Source organism: Setaria viridis, chromosome 2, assembly GCF_005286985.2.
Source record: "Setaria viridis chromosome 2, Setaria_viridis_v4.0, whole genome shotgun sequence".
Classification (NCBI taxonomy): Eukaryota; Viridiplantae; Streptophyta; class Magnoliopsida; order Poales; family Poaceae; genus Setaria; species Setaria viridis.
Genome location: NC_048264.2, coordinates 18,603,130 through 18,618,245, shown reverse-complemented (window position 1 = coordinate 18,618,245; position 15,116 = coordinate 18,603,130). Strand labels below are relative to the sequence as shown.

The following is a 15,116-nucleotide window of genomic DNA, read 5'->3' as shown; positions in this document are numbered from 1 at the left end:
ATTGGGATCCAGTATTTGAAGCATCTGGACAACTGCAGTTATATCTACATTCTTGTTTATTGAAACTAAGAGCATCCATTACAAACATTCACCCATAAGGTACCAATTCTACAGCAAATAGCCCAGAAATATACTACTACAAACACAAATCAAGAAAAAGGAACCATGGTCAGTATAATGCTTCCAAGGTTCACCCTACAACATTGAATCATATACTTAGGGATGTGGATCCTAGTTTACAAGGGTGCTTCCCTCCTTGAACAGCACAATGATGTTGCTACCGTCACCTCTAGATATCATGAGCTCTTCATCAAGGTACGTTGTGGGCAACCAGGACTCAGCATTGTTGGTCCCAATCAGTATCTTCAGTGGTGGCTGACCAGAGATGGTCTTTGCAACCAAGGCTGCTGCATTTTCGATGGAAGAAAATATGCCTTTCAATGGGCTTAGGTCGATGTTTTGTCCAAAGAGCTCAAACATCTTAGGTAGCACAATGGAGTCGGTCACTTGTGGGGTTTCGATAACACCTTCATCAAATTTGATCTAGAAAGTTGAGAACCATATGAATTTGTTAAAAATATCTAGCTGAATTCACTCAAGGTTCTGTGCTACAAGTGCCACATGTGGGTTCAAGAAGGCCGATAAAATGAATTCAGTCATAGGTGAAAAATGGTTACTTGGATGAGGATAACAGAACTTCACCTGCACACACTTGGGGCTTCTAATTTCAAACTTAGCATTCGTGGAAATTGAGGTTGTAGCCAATGGTCCTGAAAACTTGATGCAGTTTTGCACTGTGAAAGTCTCTGAATCAATAGTCTGTGATATCTCCTCCACTTTTACAAGCTCAGGTAGCCTTCCGGACCCAGCAGAGGGAATATTTGAGAAAATGATGTGTACCTGAAATCATGTTCTTAATTATCCTCCTAAATTTCTTATGGCTGCTGCAATTTCATTCAAAAAGAGTTTCACTTCAATGAACTTCCTCAAAATTCCAGTTAGTTAGTTTCAGAAGTCAGAAGTATGTATAGTCATGATGTTGACTGCAGTTGAGTTATCAAAGCAGTGAAGCGTTCAGAACTGGCACATCCATGTCCTCTCATGGTTTGTCAACAGCATATCCATGTCCTCTTACAGTTGATTCCAGATATCCATGTTTAAGATTTAGTGTGATGATCAGGAAAAAAAAGGTTACCTGTGGATCACTATGATTACTCAACTAGAAAAATTGCAATTCAATATTCAAGCCCTAATACCCCAAAAGGGTATCATAAGTGACATATAGCAATAGCACAAAACATGTTCATGCAACCGCCCAATAAAACAAAATCCGTGGACTTGAATAGCACTTAGGCAAGTGTGTTCTATAATCTTACAAAATTATAAGCAATCCCTTATTCACCATTGCAAAATTCTGCCATCCCTTATTTGCTATCAATGTCTCAGTGACACATTGGACTCATCTATGTCACTGGTAGTGACAAATAAGGGATGGGGGCAATTTCAGTGGCAAAAAATTCAGTCGTGCCCACCTAGTGAATTGGCCTAGTTGACCACAAAAGTGAAATTTATTACTGAGACACACAATTGGTAGAAGTTTTTGAAGCACGCATTATAGTTTCTAAACAAATTTTCATCAGCCAACCTTAATCTCAGATGTAAAAGGTACCTTTCAACTATGTATGTAGTTTTCAGTATCGATCAAGTGATTCATAGATTAGCACCCAATGCAAATGCGAATGTGTAACACGCTTGTTAGATTGTGCCTCAAAATTAGCCGCTTCTAGTCTCTACCCCACAAAATGTCCCCCGCTGAGATGATTTTTTCTCAACCCACACCAATCCATACACCCAAGAAATCAACACATCCAAAATATACTGTCTGGATCTCTCCACGTATCTTCTCTCTCCTTACTCACTCAGGTCCAACGGTCCATGTTATTTGGATCATCCCATCGCACCCCTTTATTTTGGCCCCGCCTCCCTCGCTTGCATACCCCGTCCCCCAGCCTGTGACCCAACCTCCTCATCTCCTCTTCCCTAACGAGCCCCAAATCGCTGCCGCGGCCCAATCGCCAATGATGCTGATGCGCAGATGACGACATGGAGGAGGAGGGACGTGATCCCCCTTCAACCCCCATGCACCCCTCACGCCCCCCCCCCCCCCGCATGTTCCTCTCTTTCTCTCCCCACTAGTCCTCCCGCTAGCTCCCTAGATTTTAGACCCCTTCCACGTTTGCCATGATTTCTCTAATTTGCGCGTCCAAGCTCTGACCTCAGGTGACCCTAATGCATAGGTGAGCCACCGCCCGCTGCTGGAGTGATTCTATTTTTGGTGATTTGGTTTCTGCCACTGAATTTGATTGGTTTATGTGGCCGGTGTTGACATGAAAAATCGGCCAACGATCCCTAGCGCGCCGCACACGAAGGCCTGGGAGGTCTACTTAACTCCAGTGTAGGTCCTAAGCTTCTTGATGTTTGGGGTGTGCCGGTCAGTTTGACCATTCAACTGACAAGGTGTGGAGCGACGTCATATCGGCTAGTTAATAGAATCACAATGCTGAGCTGACACCGCGCTTGGACAAATAAGATATATGAAGATCCGTTGGCTAGATGATATAATTGAAGTAAACGGAGCTGACGACTAATGGCCGATGCGATAATTAAACATTTAAACGCATATCGACCAGCAAATAGAATCAACAAACTAAGCAATCACGGAACAAATAAATCATCATAAATAGAACAAGCAAGCTGATGACAATTAATCTAGCATCACCAACAGTCGGATCGGCCCTAACCGAGACATCGCTGGAAGTAGGGTGGTAGACTTAAAAGTCATTAGCCGATGGATCTAGATGTGATTAGATAAAGGCTCGGTAAAAGCTCAGTAATGGCCAAGAATAAGAAACTATCAGTTAATGAAGCACACTTTGTTGAACTCTTAACAATATGGTAATTGAAGCAATGCAGATATAAAAGATAAGCTAGCCGATAGATCTTAATCAAGGTAGGATAAATTTGATTCTACCAAATCTAGCAAGAGGTCAAATGATGTAGCCTTACAAGATATGATGAGAATCGATAACTGGTAGGTAAACTAAATGAAATTACAATGATGCGCCAGTAATTAAATCCAAGAGCACCTGATAATGGCGATGCTTGCAAGTGAACCGGAGGTCGAGGTGATGCAGCCCTATTCACCCAAGAAGTCATCGATAAGGACGAATCTTACAAGCTTGCCGGATGTCGAAGTTGATGCAACACTACTTGCTAGAAGAAATTGTTGGGATACGAGGTAGGCTACGCTAGCGCAAAACAAAATTTTTCTACCGCGTAAAGCAGGAAAACTACCATATATTGATCACGGGATTACCACTCAACGCGCTGGTGCGGAAGATGCAGAATCGTGTCGGGGCAGCAAAGTCGATCAGCATAGTTGAACATGTCAACATTGAGCAGCTCCTCAGCAGCTCATCTACGTACAGCGAGGTCCTCCTCGTGCCGCTCTTTCTCGATCCTGTGATTCAGAATCCCTTTGTAGGTTAACTCTTAACCGTACGTAGCGTGGCCATGCATTTTCAGATCCGATCACTCGAGGGGCCTAGAGATATCACTCTCAATTAGAGAGGGGTAAATCCTATCTTGATTGATGAAGCGTCCCCACATAAGTAGAGACTAAATGTGTTATCAGCCTCCTTATGTGGGGACGCTTCAGGTGGATCAGAGCCGTCGTTGGCCGTAGGACGTAACCATTAGGACCGGAAAAGCCTTTTTGACCAAATTAAATGATTTACAAAATTTCTTACTTCCTCTGCTCAATTGCAAAACTGATTTACACCCCGATTCTTTCCAAATGGCCGAAGAAGGTTGGATCAACAGCCATTGCCTGGAGGAGCCCGGTTTTCCTAGGTTGCTGTTCGCCTGCATGGACTGCCTCGGGATTTACGAATGTCCGGAGTACTCTAGCCGGGAGTATGAAGACCATGGGACTCTCCGATGCGAGATGACCATCTTTGTGGGCAGGAGCAGCCGCTTTCCCGACATTCAGCCCTGGAATGTGTCTACCACTGGTTTCCGGCGGAAAGACACTTACCAGGCGGCAGCTCGGAAAGCCTTGCGCTACCTGTGCCAAATTTATGAGAGGCACATCGGACGCACACCGATGAGGTTCTACCCGCCTGTCAAGAAGAACCGCCCGGTTTGGCTGGCCCAGGTGAGGACTTTGGAAGGACGTGGACAGCGTGAAGATGATCCCACCGTGCTCCATATGGCTGCCTATCTCCTCACTTTGGATGAACTCTACGATGAGCAGGCCGCCCATCTGAAGTAGCAGATCCGTAGAGCTGAGGACGCCGAGGTTATGGTGAGGAGGCTCCAGGTGAGGTTGGCAGCAGCTGAAGCACGAGCCGCGGCCGCCCAAAGCAATGAGGCCCTCGCCATCGAGGCCCTCAAAGAGTCCGAGGACCGGCACGTGCGGGCATTGAAGGAAGTCCACCACTCAAACCGCATGAGAAGGAAAATGCGGGTCGTGGAGGACGACGAGGCCCCAGTATTGGATGGAGTCCCTGTTGCCCAGGGGTCCGGAAAGCGGAAGAGCCCGATGCCCCACCAGCACCACCGCCTTCGGAAAGGGTCTCTGAGGTGGCCAATGGAGAAGCCTCGGAACCCCCTCCCGCAGGTGGGACCCTAAGAGATGAGGTGCTTGTTAGAGGTATGCCCTAGAGGCAATCATAGAGATGATGATATTCCATTTGTATCCATGATTTGTATATTGTGTTCATTGAATATCCGTTGAAGGCTACTTGAATTGATTTGCAATTATGTGAATTGTATGTGAAACTCTTTAATTGTATGGTTATTCTAAAGTTGTCCCTAGTCGGAGTTCATGTGAGGACACACATGAATATTAGACTAGCACATGTATTAGTTGATGACTATGTTTCATAAGTCATGGACATGGAGATGTTGAACTAATAATGTGGACACATGTGCTAGGACTGACCCAACACGAGAAGTAGTTCTCTCTTTAAACAACATATATGCTTTGTCCTTAGACCTGAGATTGTCGCATGTATTCTAGATGTGGATCGACCTACTTAGGGACTATCAAACGCTACGCCGTAACAGGGTAGTTATAAAGGTAGCTTTCGGGTTTGTCAAGAAGCATGCTATGAGACATGGTCAATCAAGATGGGATTTGCCCCTCTCTGATTGAGAGTGATATCTCTGGGCCCCTCGAGTGATCGGATCCGAAAATGCATGGCCATGCTACGTACGGTTAAGAGTTAACCTACAAAGGGATTCCGAATCACAGGATCGAGAAAGAGCGGTCGGCTTGAAGCTAGACCAAATATCATGAGGAAAAGGGAATAGCATGTATATTATGTTGTGATGGTTCGTCTGATATGATCTTCATGTGCGTATAGGAGTTGGCACGTCTTGCTAGAGGCCGCTACCGACTATTGGGCCGAGTAGGAGTACTCGGGCCATGTCTATACGTATCCGAACCCATAGGGTCACACACTTAAGGGGCTGGAAGCCCAATTCGGATCAGATCCGAGTTGGATTAGGTTTAGAAGTACTAATGGGCCTCGGACCCAGAGGCCCGTCAGGAACCTCTATAAATAGAGGGGTGGGGGCGCCCTAGGGTTTACACCTTTTGGCGAAACACACCTGCCGCGCCTCCCACGCCCTCGCCTGTTGCAACTCGCGGATCTAGCAGTCCGGCTTGCGACGCTTCCTCCCTGCACGTGTGGATACCTTGGAGGTGTTGCGCCTGCAGCACTTGGATGAGCCGCCGACAAGCCACCGACGAGCCACGACGAGCCGACGACGAGCTGCTGAGGAGCTGCTGGACGTGATCGACTACGTACGACTACGTTGATCGACTACGTACGACTACGTGATCGTCTTCACTGCATCGACGCATATCTACATCTTCCGCACCAGTAGTGCGTCGAGTGGTAATCCCGTGATCCTTATACGGCAGTTATTCCTGGTTATACGCGGTAGATTTTTGAATTGCGCTAGTGTAGCCTACCTCGTATCCCAACAGTGCTAGCCCTCCTTATTCCGCCAGAAGACCACTCCACGCAGTGTGCAGACTCGTCCCGCGAGTAGAGTGCCCCACCTAGAGTTGTACTCCAAAAGCTGTCCCGAGTCTAGATTTGTACCCCCAGTTGTGTACAAGTCATGAACAACCAGACCCTTCTGCTGGAAGCTTTGGCCAATGCCATCACTCGCCAAAGGCCCCGCGGACAGGGCATGAATGAGAAACTGACAGATTTCCTCCGAACCAAGCCACCCACTTTTGGCGGGTCCATCAACCCTCTGGACGCAGATGACTGGCTGCGGGTCATTCAGAGGAAGCTAGAGCCATTCGGCTGTGAGAGCAGGGACAAGGTTCTCCTGGCTGCTCATCAACTCACTGGGACTGCTTTAGCTTGGTGGGAGAACTACTGCACTACCGCCCAGGATGCCTCCACTATCACCTGGGATGAGTTCGTGACAGAGTTCCGCCGCTATCACATTCCTGCGGCTACCATGAAGCGCAAGGCGGATGAGTTCCGTTAGCTGCGCCAAGGCAACAAGTCCGTAGAAGAGTACACCTATCAGTTCATGGAGTTGGCCCGCTATGCTCCAGAAGAAGTAGACAAGGATGAGAAGAAGCAAGACATGTTCAAGAAGGGTTTGAGCACAGAACTGAGGACCCTACTTACTCCTCAGATCTACCCTGACTTCAACACTCTGATGAACATGGCCATCCTGACTGAGAGGGCCAAGGCAGATGAAAGGAGGGACAACAAGCGCCGATTCCTGGACAGCAAGGCCCACCAGCAGGACAGGTTCCAGAAACCAAGGAGCTTTGGTCACCTTATGCCCAGGTCCCAAGCTCCCATGCAGTACCGGACCCAGTCTCAAGCCTCCGGTTCCCATCAGGCTAATGCCCCATTCAGAAGCCAGAACCCTATCAAGGCCCCACAGAACAGCGCCAGTCAAGTCACCAACAACGGCAGGGCATGCTTCAATTGCCGTGAGCCAGGGCATTTCATTGCCAACTGCCCCTACGCCAACAAGCCAGCTGCATCGGCCTTCTCCAATGCAGTGACAGGGCCAAGGGCAGCAGTGTCAGGAGCCAATCGTGTTCCCGTCCGCAGCAACAACCCCGGCAACAACAACAACAACAACAACAGCCAGCAGATGAGGCAGCCCCAGCAGTCGTTTGGACGAGCCCGCGTCAACCACATCAGCGCGCAAGAGGCTCAGGAAGCTCAGGGTGTTGTACTCGGTGAGTTTCTAGTCAGCTCAATTTTGGCAACAATACTCTTCAATTCTGGAGCATCACATTCATTTATATCATCAAGCTTTGTGGATAAGCACCACATACCTACAGTACTACTAAAGGTACCCCTAATAACCCGGACGCCTGGAGCCGACATCCAGTGTCGACTAGGTTGTTCCCGGGTAAGGATCAATTTAAGTGGGGTAGAACTCCTAGCAGACTTAGTAGTACTTGAATCTAAAGGAATAGATGTGATCCTTGGAATGGATTGGCTTAGTAGTACTTGAATCTAAAGGAATAGATGTGATCCTTGGAATGGATTGGCTAAGCCTACATGATGGACACATAGGATGTGCTAATAAGGTAGTGCGCCTAATTAACCAGGATGGCGTGCAAGTGATCTGTCACACCCGAGGAAGTGGGCCCGACCCAATGGTTTTTAGCATGGAAGCCAAGGCCATAGAAGGAGTCCCGGTAGTGAGTGAATACCCGGATGTCTTTCCTGAAGAACTACCTGGGATGCCCCCGGACAGGGATATAGAGTTTGTGATCGACCTTATCCCTGGAACCTCCCCTATAGCCAAGAGGCCCTATAGAATGGCAGCATCTGAGTTAGTAGGGCTGAAGAAATAGTTAGGTGAACTGCAACAGAGTGGCTTTATCAGCCTAGCTCATCCCCGTGGGCAGCCCCAGTACTCTTTGTCAAGAAGAAAGACGGAAGCATGAGGATGTGCGTGGATTATCGCGCACTAAATGAAGTCACCATCAAGAATAAATACCCCCTTCCCAGAATAGATGACCTATTTGACCAATTGAAGGGAGCCAAGTATTTCTCCAAAATAGATTTGAGATCAGGGTACCACCAGCTCAAGATCTAGGAAAGTGATATCCCGAAGACAGCTTTTGTCACCTATTATGGCCAGTTTGAATTCACCGTGATGTCCTTTGGACTGACCAATGCCCCTGCTTACTTCATGAATCTCATGAACAAGGTGTTTATGGAGGAGTTAGACAAGTTTGTTGTGGTCTTTATCGACGACATACTTATCTACTCCAAGAGTGTCCAAGAGCATGAGCAACATCTGCGACTAGTGTTGGAGAAATTGAGAGCCCACCGACTCTATGCTAAATTCAGCAAATGTGAATTTTGGCTAGAGAAGGTGGCATTTCTTGGTCACATTTTGACCGTAGAAGGAGTAGCAGTCAACCCCGAGAAAGTTGAAGCCGTCTCCAACTGGCAGCAACCCACCAATGTTAGTGAAATCAGAAGTTTTCTTGGTTTAGCTGGGTATTATCGGAGGTTTATTGAAGGATTCTCTAAGATAGCCCAACCCATGACAGAGCTACTTAGGAAGGACAAGAAGTTTAATTGGACAGAGTCATGTGAGAGGAGTTTTCAGGAACTGAAAAGAAGATTGACGACCGCCCTAGTATTAACCCTACCGGATATCCAGCGGGACTTCGTCATTTATTGTGATGCTTCCCGACAAGGGTTAGGATGTGTCCTGATGCAGGATGGGAAGGTAGTAGCATATGCCTCCCGCCAACTTAAGCCCCATGAACAAAATTACCCCACCCATGATTTGGAATTTGCAACCGTAGTGCATGCCCTCAAGATCTGGAGGCACTACCTAATCGGGAACAAGTGTGAGATCTACACGGACCACAAGAGCCTAAAATATATCTTCACCCAACCAGATCTGAATTTAAGGCAAAGAAGATGGTTAGAGTTGGTCAAGGATTATAATTTGGAAATTCACTACCACCCCGGTAAGGCCAATGTGGTAGCGGATGCGTTAAGCAGGAAATCCTATGGGCAGATCGGACCTAAGGACCCCCACTTGCAAGAGGAAATGGCCCGATTAAATGTACACATCATCCCTCAGAATACCAGCCGCAAGCTAAGTGTTCAGCCCACCCTGGAAGAAAGGATCCGAGAGGCCCAAGGTTCGGACCCGGACCTGGTGAGGGTTCGCAGGCAAACCGGAGAGAATAAAGCCCCAGACTTCAGAGTGGATAAAAAGGGAACCTTGTGGTACAAGGATAGGATTTGTGTGCCAAAGGAAGGTGAATTCCGGCAAACCATCATGGATGAGGCCCATAACTCAGCATATTCCATCCACCCGGGATCCACCAAGATGTACATGGACTTAAAGCAGAAATACTGGTGGAATGGGATGAAAGCAGACATAGCCCAGTTCGTCGCTCATTGCGATATTTGCCAAAGGGTTAAGGCCGAACATCAGAAGCCAGCCGGGTTACTGCAACCACTACCCATTCCAGTTTGGAAATGGGATGAGATTGGCATGGATTTTGTAGTGGGATTGCCCAAGACTCAAAAAAGGAATGACTTCATATGGGTGATAGTGGACCGACTCACTAAAGTTGCCCACTACTTGCCCGTACGGACCACCTATGGTGGAGAAAAGCTGGCTCGACTCTATGTAGACAATATAGTGAAGCTGCATGGTGTGCCTAGCAGAATTGTTTCGGATAGAGGGACCCAATTTACCTCTAGATTCTGGAAGAGTCTGCATAAGGCTATGGGCACCAAACTGGATTTTAGTTCAGCTTATCACCCCCAGACCGATGGCCAAACAAAGAGGGTAAATCAAATCATGGAAGACATGTTGAGGGCGTGTGTCCTTACTTATGGCAAGGACTGGGAACAGAGTCTACCATATGCAGAGTTCTCATATAACAACAGTTACCAAGCCAGCTTAGGCATGTCACCGTTTGAGGCTCTCTATGGGAGAAAGTGCAGGACCCCGCTGATGTGGTCAGAAGTAGGAGAGCGCACCCTAGTGGGACCCACCTTTATTAAAGAAGCAGAAGAACGAGTGGCTGAAATATGAGAGAAGTTGAAAGCAGCACAATCTAGGCAGAAAAGCTACTCAGATAAAAGAAGACGAGAGTTGATTTTCAGTGAGGGGGACTTCGTGTACCTTAAGGTCTCTCCGATTCGAGGTACCCGAAGGTTCCAAGTGCAAGGAAAATTAGCCCCTCGGTATATTGGACCGTACCAGGTGCTAAAAAGAGTTGGATCTGTAGCATACCGCATTCAGCTGCCCGAAGAAATGTCGGACATCCACCCGGTATTTCATGTGTCCCAGCTAAGAAAATGCCTAAGAGTGCCAGAAGAGCAAGTACCGGTGGAAACGATAGATTTACAGAAGGATCTGCGATATCAGGAGGTACCCATCAAGATTCTAGACACCGTCACCAGAAGGACAAGGAATTCAGTAGTGCGGATTTGTAGAGTCCAATGGAGTAGACATGGTGAAGAAGAAGCTACTTGGGAATGCGAGGATGCATTAAAGAAGGAGTTTCCCCATCTTTTTAGGATTCAGCCGAATCTCGAGGACGAGATTCAATTTAAGTGGGGTAGGTTTGTAACGCCCGTAAAAATCTACCAAATTAAATCACCCGTTGAAATGCTTTCCAAAATTTTCCGACTGTTGAGCCCCGTCAAATCCCCTTCTTTCCGTCGGATCCGCCGTTCCGGCCCCGACGTCGTCGACCCTCTTTTTCCGTCCCCGTAATTTTCGCCGCGTGCCCGTCAAGTCCATCACGCGTGCCGTCAAATCCCGCAATTTCCGCCAACTCCCTCTTTTCCCTTCTCCCCTTTTTCCCTCTCTTCCTTCTTTCTCCTTTCCTTTCTCCTTCTCCTTTTTTTTCCTCTTTTCCTCTCTCTCCCTTCCTTCTTCTCCTTCCTGCGGCTGGCACCTTTTCCTTTCTTCCTCTGGCACCCGGCGCTCGGCGCCTTGCCCCTAGCACCGAACCCCGCACGCGCGTGCGCTGGGCCCACCTCACCCCGGGCCGCGCGCCGCGCGCCAGTGCCGCTCGCCCCACCGGGCCCGCTCGCCCGCACCGCACCCTCGCCCACGCCGCACCGCGCCCGCGCCGCTCCCCGCCGCGCTGTGCCGCCCCACCGCACCGCGCCGCTCGCCTGCGCCAGTGCCGCGCCGCTTGCCGGTCCCACCCACGCGCTCGACCGCGCCGGGTCAACCGAGCCGTGCCGCCCGCTCCGCGCCAAGACCACCGTCATGTTGCCGCTCCTGTGGTCGGCCCGCCCGCCGATCACCGCACGCCGCCTCTCCCAGCGCGCCTCCCCATGCCGGTCACCGCCCCCGTACCCTCGTCAACCGAGCCGTGCCCCCCACCACGCCATCCACGAGCTCCACCACTCCGGCACGCCACCGGCCGAGATTCGCGGCGCTCCTCGAAGAGGCCACAAGCTCCTCCCGCCGCCTATAAAAGAGGGGCCGGCCTCCATCCCCCACCTCTGAAGCTCCCCCACGCCACCAACACATCCCCCAAGCCGCCGACCCTCCTCCTTCTGCCTCCCCCGACGCCACCCGCCGCCGCCTTCCCGCCACCGTCGGCCCCTTGGGTCCGGCCACTAATCGTCCAAGGTGAGCGGTCAAATGGACCCCAATGCGCCCCCTCCACCTCTCCCCGCCCGGCCTGCCACCGGCAAGGCCCGGCCGGCCAGCCCAGCGCCGGCCGCCTGCCCCCTTCCTCCCCTCCCTCTGTTTCGGCCAAGGAAGGGGAAGAAGATTTCATTTTTCTCGATCTGCCCCTCCCTTTCTCTCTAATTGCAACCCGGTCCTCCCACCTCTCTCCAGGGATTCTCACAACTAAGCCCTTCCACTTTTTAGAGAATTTACAAATAAGCCCTCGGTTTTCACAATTCAGTCCTAAACCTTGATTTAAGGCCCCTAACCTCCCTTTAACCCGTCATTTCATGCGCCAAATTTCCTCCAATCGATCCCAAATTCGACCACAGCCTCCTCTCATATATTTCCACCGAGGCATATCCAAAGTTCATGAAAATACCCTTCCTACCTATTTTCCGTTCACATTTCCTGTTCGGAGCTCAACGGGTAAAATCTTTTTCCTTTTTATTTATTGTGTGCTCGTTTGTGTGTGCCGTAGATCGCGGTGTACCCGAGGAGGAGTTCGACCGCGAGCCCGAGCCCGAGGACCAGTACCGCGAGCAGGAGCTCCCAGAAGGCTTTGAGAACGGCAAGTCCAATCTCACCCTTTGATGCATATTTAATACCTAGTTTTTCAGACACAACCTACTGGCCTGTTTTATAAAATGCATATTGTTTTATTGCAAGACATGGTTGGATAGCCACCCCTTGATTGTTATGATTATTCCTTGTTGTCCCATATTTATCTCTAAATATGAGTTGCTCTGTTTAGATGATAAATACTGCTAGAATGCTTAGGAACTCATTATCCAAATTCAATCATGACTACATCTGTTTATTCGGAAAATAAATGTGTGAGTGTGTTCAACCGAGGAGTTGGGTTTTCGGGTGTAAAGAGAGGTGGTGGATGAGATGGATGGGCATTTCTTGTGTGGAATGCCGGATTGTTGAGCTCGTACCTTAGTGGTTGAGCAGAGTTGGGAGATATCCATCTTGTCATGACTAAGGACCGAGTTGATGTGTCATCCTGCCTAATTCCATCATCGTGCAATTACTCGACCGTTGTATGGGCAACGGCTTAGCATAAACCCCACTAGCTAAACTGCTAGGCTTCAGGTGTGCTGGTGAGCGACGGGAGCTCTTGGAAAAGGACTAAGCTATTGGTGACTTAGGTCCCGGTTTTGGCCCCGTGGATGGGTTGCTAACCCCTTGGGTGCTTCCGTGTTGACTAGTCAGTGTTGGCTAAGGTGGGTAATGGCTTTGTTAGGATCCGTACCGTCACTAAGGTGATCGTGATACGGTACTCTACTTGTGGGAAAAGTGTACAACCTCTGCAGAGTTAAAACCTATCCGGGTAGCCGTGTCCACAACATTGGACGAGTTACGGCTCGGTCACACAACTAGCTTTTGGGGGATGACTGGTATTTACAGTGTGTGTGTGGGATTTTGGAAGTGTCCGGCAGTGGTGCCGTGCGCTACGGCGGACGGGGAGTCCGGTAGCGATAAAACTTGGATCCTTTGCGTAGGATCAACCCCGCTTGATATATCGTTTATTAAGAAAATGTTTTATGAATATTCTTTAAAATGAAACCCTGCATATATCAAAAATCTAGCTTTATTGCAAATAAACCTTAACTATATCCTTGTTGAATCATATGCATATTCTTGTTGTATCCTCCTCCGTGGATGGGGTTGGACTTGTTGAGTACTTTTGTACTCACCCTTGTGTTGTTGCTTCAGAGGAGGATCCGGACTTCGTCTCCGAGGACTTCGAGTAGGAGGTTGCGTCTGCACCCAACGCTGCCTGCGGTGTTGGCCCTTTAGCAGGATGCTTCCGCTGACGCATAGTTCCGATTGCAGCCCGGAGTCCGACTGGACTGCAACTTGGATTTGTATTGTTATCGCTTTAGTCTTGCTTTGGGTGTGGCTTGCCCGCCCGCTCCTTCCGGAGTTGTACGGTTTCTGAACTATCTATTGAATAAATGTGTTATCAGCCTCCTGGGACTGATAATTGGATCACATTTAGTCTCTACTTATGTGGGGACGCTTCAATTGACCATGTCTCACAGCATGCTTCTTGACAAATCCGAAAGCTACCTTTTTAACTACCTTGTCACAGTGTAGCGTTTGATAGCCCCTAAGTAAGTAGCTCCACATCTTGAGTACATGTGACAATCTCAGGTCTAAGGACAAAGCGTGCATGTTGTGTAAAGAGAGAACTACTTCCCGTGTTGGGTCAGTCCTAGCACATGTCTCTACATGTGCCTACATTATTAGTTTGACATCTCCATATCCATGACTTGTGAAACATAGTCATCAACTAATATATGTACTAGTCTAATATTCATGTGTGTCCATACATGAACTCCGACTAGGGACAAATTTTAGAATAACCATACAAGTAAAGAGTTCCACATATAATTCACATAATTGCAGATCAATTCAAGTAGCCTTTAATGGATATTCAATGAACACAATATACATATACAAATCTCTATGATTCCCACTAGGGCATATCTCCAACAAAAACTCATCGAGAAACTACATTACTCCTACTCCTAAGGGTGGTGTGAAGCCAAAAAAAAGATAAATGTATTTATATTTGATCGAGAGATATCTTTACAATGGCAAGGGGTACATATTTATATCCTAGACTAATGACTCCTGGTTGAACCACACAATGACGAGGACATCACTTGCTCAGATACAACCACGTTACCAACTTTTGATTCAAAGGTGAACTAATTCTTTATCATGATTGTATTTGATACATTTGATGAATTCATGCTACACCATGATGTGTGTTCATTGTCATTTTCAGAAATACATACATGGATCAAAAAGAGTGTTAAACACACATAAAAGGCATTGATGAGGACATCACCATGCTGGAGATGCACGAGTCTTGGTCTTCCTCAAATTACAATTCGTCACCAACTCGGTCGTCGGGTTCGTTTCGGATTCAGCCGACACCCCTGCACGGTTTTGGCCATATCTCCTTCATACGACATTGAAACGAGGCGTTCTTTGATGCATTGGAATGGGGATGAAGACATCGTTCTTTTGGTTTTGGTCCTAGCTCCAGAAGGATTGTAGATCATTCTGTGTGACTACAACAAGGTGCTACGTCACCAGTTTTGGGCCAACTTGGCCTTGTATCGTGTTAGGCCTTAAGCCTAAGTTGTGAGTGCCCCCTTCCTAGTCGCCCCCAACCCTAGTTTGCCCCTTTAGATATAAACTCAGTAGCCACCGCTTTAGAAACTCGGATTTTGTTTAGTTCTAGTTTCCTTTGAGAAACTAAGATTGATTCGTTGTAACTGTGATGACAAGTCCTTTTACAGTGATCCAGGGCCCCTGTTCTTGTTCTCCTCGACTGTGTCGATTAGTCCTTT

The 15,116-nt window shown here is 48.3% G+C and overlaps 1 pseudogene; it reads right to left on the bottom strand.

The window, feature by feature from the left end:
* Positions 1-231: 231 nt before the first annotated feature.
* On the bottom strand, positions 232-11,333 carry LOC117844156 (probable plastid-lipid-associated protein 2, chloroplastic; annotated as a pseudogene).
* Positions 11,334-15,116: the final 3,783 nt, after the last annotated feature.